General features: G+C 17.3%; 1 protein-coding gene across 1 annotated transcript in view; it reads left to right on the forward strand.

Annotated features, from left to right (window-relative positions):
- Positions 1-5,000, forward strand: part of LOC138858513 (uncharacterized) — a 20,721-nt gene that overhangs the window by 9,417 nt on the left and 6,304 nt on the right. The window lies entirely within an intron of this gene.

Consider the following 5,000-nt stretch of genomic DNA (forward strand, 5'->3'; position numbering starts at 1 on the left):
TTCATATAAGTAGTAAATATATAAAGTCTATGAAGTAATAAATTTTCATATAAGTATTAATTGCATAAAGTCTATGAAGTAATAAATTTTCATATAAGTACTAAATGTATAAAGTCTATGAAGTAATAAATTTTCATATAAGTAGTAAATATATAAAGTCTATGAAGTAATAAATTTTCATATAAGTATTAATTGTATAAAGTCTATGAAGTAATAAATTTTCATATAAGTATTAATTGTATAAAGTCTATGAAGTAATAAATTTTCATATAAGTATTAAATGTATAAAGTCTATGAAGTAAAATATAAAGTCTATGAAGTAATAAATTTTTATATAAGTATAAAAAATATAAAGTCTATGAAGTAATGAATTTTCATATAAGTATTAATTGTATAAAGTCTATGAAGTAATAAATTTTCATATGAGTATTAAATGTATAAAGTCTATGAAGTAAAATATAAAGTCTATGAAGTAATAAATTTTCATATAAGTAGTAAATATATAAAGTCTATGAAGTAATAAATTTTCATATAAGTATTAATTGTATAAAGTCTATGAAGTAATAAATTTTCATATAAGTATTAATTGTATAAAGTCTATGAAGTAATAAATTTTCATATAAGTATTAATTGTATAAAGTCTATGAAGTAATAAATTTTCATATAAGTATTAATTGTATAAAGTCTATGAAGTAATAAATTTTCATATAAGTACTAAATGTATAAAGTCTATGAAGTAATAAATTTTCATATAAGTAGTAAATATATAAAGTCTATGAAGTAATAAATTTTCATATAAGTATTAATTGCATAAAGTCTATGAAGTAATAAATTTTCATATAAGTACTAAATGTATAAAGTCTATGAAGTAATAAATTTTCATATAAGTAGTAAATATATAAAGTCTATGAAGTAATAAATTTTCATATAAGTATTAATTGTATAAAGTCTATGAAGTAATAAATTTTCATATAAGTATTAATTGTATAAAGTCTATGAAGTAATAAATTTTCATATAAGTATTAATTGTATAAAGTCTATGAAGTAATAAATTTTCATATAAATATTAATTGTATAAAGTCTATGAAGTAATAAATTTTCATATAAGTACTAAATGTATAAAATCTATGAAGTAATAAATTTTCATATAAGTAGTAAATATATAAAGTCTATGAAGTAATAAATTTTCATATAAGTATTAAATGTATAAAGTCTATGAAGTAAAATATAAAGTCTATGAAGTAATAAATTTTTATATAAGTATAAAAAATATAAAGTCTATGAAGTAATAAATTTTCATATAAGTATTAATTGTATAAAGTCTATGAAGTAATAAATTTTCATATAAGTATTAAATGTATAAAGTCTATGAAGTAAAATATAAAGTCTATGAAGTAATAAATTTTTATATAAGTATAAAAAATATAAAGTCTATGAAGTAATGAATTTTCATATAAGTATTAATTGTATAAAGTCTATGAAGTAATAAATTTTCATATGAGTATTAAATGTATAAAGTCTATGAAGTAAAATATAAAGTCTATGAAGTAATAAATTTTCATATAAGTAGTAAATATATAAAGTCTATGAAGTAATAAATTTTCATATAAGTATTAATTGTATAAAGTCTATGAAGTAATAAATTTTCATATAAGTATTAATTGTATAAAGTCTATGAAGTAATAAATTTTCATATAAGTATTAATTGTATAAAGTCTATGAAGTAATAAATTTTCATATAAGTATTAATTGTATAAAGTCTATGAAGTAATAAATTTTCATATAAGTACTAAATGTATAAAGTCTATGAAGTAATAAATTTTCATATAAGTAGTAAATATATAAAGTCTATGAAGTAATAAATTTTCATATAAGTATTAATTGCATAAAGTCTATGAAGTAATAAATTTTCATATAAGTACTAAATGTATAAAGTCTATGAAGTAATAAATTTTCATATAAGTAGTAAATATATAAAGTCTATGAAGTAATAAATTTTCATATAAGTATTAATTGTATAAAGTCTATGAAGTAATAAATTTTCATATAAGTATTAATTGTATAAAGTCTATGAAGTAATAAATTTTCATATAAGTATTAATTGTATAAAGTCTATGAAGTAATAAATTTTCATATAAGTATTAAATGTATAAAGTCTATGAAGTAATAAATTTTCATATAAGTATTAATTGTATAAAGTCTATGAAGTAATAAATTTTCATATAAGTATTAATTGTATAAAGTCTATGAAGTAATAAATTTTCATATAAGTATTAATTGTATAAAGTCTATGAAGTAATAAATTTTCATATAAGTACTAAATGTATAAAGTCTATGAAGTAATAAATTTTCATATAAGTAGTAAATATATAAAGTCTATGAAGTAATAAATTTTCATATAAGTATTAATTGTATAAAGTCTATGAAGTAATAAATTTTCATATAAGTATTAATTGTATAAAGTCTATGAAGTAATAAATTTTCATATAAGTATTAATTGTATAAAGTCTATGAAGTAATAAATTTTCATATAAGTACTAAATGTATAAAGTCTATGAAGTAATAAATTTTCATATAAGTAGTAAATATATAAAGTCTATGAAGTAATAAATTTTCATATAAGTATTAAATGTATAAAGTCTATGAAGTAAAATATAAAGTCTATGAAGTAATAAATTTTTATATAAGTATAAAAAATATAAAGTCTATGAAGTAATGAATTTTCATATAAGTATTAAATGTATAAAATCTATGAAGTAATAAATTTTCATATAAGTATTAATTGTATAAAGTCTATGAAGTAATAAATTTTCATATAAGTATTAATTGTATAAAGTCTATGAAGTAATAAATTTTCATATAAGTATTAATTGTATAAAGTCTATGAAGTAATAAATTTTCATATAAGTAGTAAATATATAAAATCTATGAAGTAATAAATTTTCATATAAGTATTAAATGTATAAAGTCTATGAAGTAAAATATAAAGTCTATGAAGTAATAAATTTTTATATAAGTATAAAAAATATAAAGTCTATGAAGTAATGAATTTTCATATAAGTATTAAATGTATAAAGTCTATGAAGTAATAAATTTTCATATAAGTATTAATTGTATAAAGTCTATGAAGTAATAAATTTTCATATAAGTATTAATTGTATAAAGTCTATGAAGTAATAAATTTTCATATAAGTATTAATTGTATAAAGTCTATGAAGTAATAAATTTTCATATAAGTATTAATTGTATAAAGTCTATGAAGTAATAAATTTTCATATAAGTAGTAAATATATAAAGTCTATGAAGTAATAAATTTTCATATGAGTATTAAATGTATAAAGTCTATGAAGTAAAATATAAAGTCTATGAAGTAATAAATTTTTATATAAGTATAAAAAATATAAAGTCTATGAAGTAATGAATTTTCATATAAGTATTAAATGTATAAAGTCTATGAAGTAATAAATTTTCATATAAGTATTAAATGTATAAAGTCTATGAAGTAATAAATTTTCATATAAGTATTAAATATGAAGTCATACAAGTTAAAAATTTAAAAAAAAAATCGATTGTAAAAATACTTTTGATGTTATTAGTTGTATTATGACCATGACGATATTTGAAAATGATATAAATTACCCACGTATATATGAGTTTTTAAATTTTAAATAGGTTAAAAGAATTTTTCCATATATTTTCGGGTTGGTAACGTCAACATGGGAGAGAACATTTATAACAAATTTGCACAAATCTGCTCAAATTGACATATACTGAAATAGTACTTATATGAAAATTTATTACTTCATAGACTTTATACATTTAGTACTTATATGAAAATTTTTTACTGCTAGGAAATGTATTATACTTTTATATATTTGAATTCCTTATGTTAGTTTATTAGTAAGAAATTGTTTTTAAATACTTATAAGTATGAATATTACTATACTTATATGATTTATGTATTTAGTACTTGTATGAAAATTTTCATACTTGTATGACTTTATTTACTTAGTATTTATATGGAAATATTTTTTACTTTATATGTATTTTTAAGTAAATATGAAAATGAAAGTTGATTTTGTGTGCCTTTTTATTCCTGGTTTTTATACAGTTAGTTTAAATAGAAATAGATTTTGTTTTATACAAAACTCTATATTCTGTACTAACATATTGTATATAATGAGCGTTTTTTATTCCTGGTTTTTATACAGTTAGTTTAAATAGAAATAGATTTTGTTTTATACAAAACTCTATATTCTGTACTAACATATTGTATATAATGAGCGTTTTTTATTCCTGGTTTTTATACAGTTAGTTTAAATAGAAATAGATTTTGTTTTATACAAAACTCTATATTCTGTACTAACATATTGTATATAATGAGCGTTTTTTATTCCTGGTTTCCTACAGTTAGTTTAAATAGAAATAGATTTTGTTTTATACAAAAACATAAAAAATCTATTATTCTATACTAACATATTGTAGAAATAAATATTAAACAATATTTTAGTTTTATTTGTGAGCTATTCTAATATTTACTCATAAAATATATGTGTAAAAGGATGGTTTTTAAATAAAATAAAATATTAATGTGTTGCACCCGAAAATACTTTTTATCATATATTTATTATTGAAATAAATATAATAGAATTTGAAATTATTAATTTCAAATCAAGAAAAAAATGTATATACTCTTAAAAAAAGGTATATATATTACTATATGCATTGAAATAAAGTAAAATGTATAGAATGATATTATTTGAAAATTTTGCCAATATAAGAAGAAATATCGTTCTTACATAAAATAATTAAATAATAATATGTATAGAGAACGAAAATTCTTTTCACGATACCAAAACAAAAATTAAAAAAATCCATTACAAAATCACACAATAGAAATGAAATATAATGAAAAAAAATATAATAAAGAAAGAAACATAGAAAAATTGTTGTGTATATTGTAAATGTTTTTATGTTTTGTGTATTTGTGTATAATTTTC

Source organism: Bactrocera oleae, unplaced genomic scaffold (assembly GCF_042242935.1).
Source record: "Bactrocera oleae isolate idBacOlea1 unplaced genomic scaffold, idBacOlea1 ctg00000010.1, whole genome shotgun sequence".
Taxonomy (NCBI): Eukaryota; Metazoa; Arthropoda; class Insecta; order Diptera; family Tephritidae; genus Bactrocera; species Bactrocera oleae.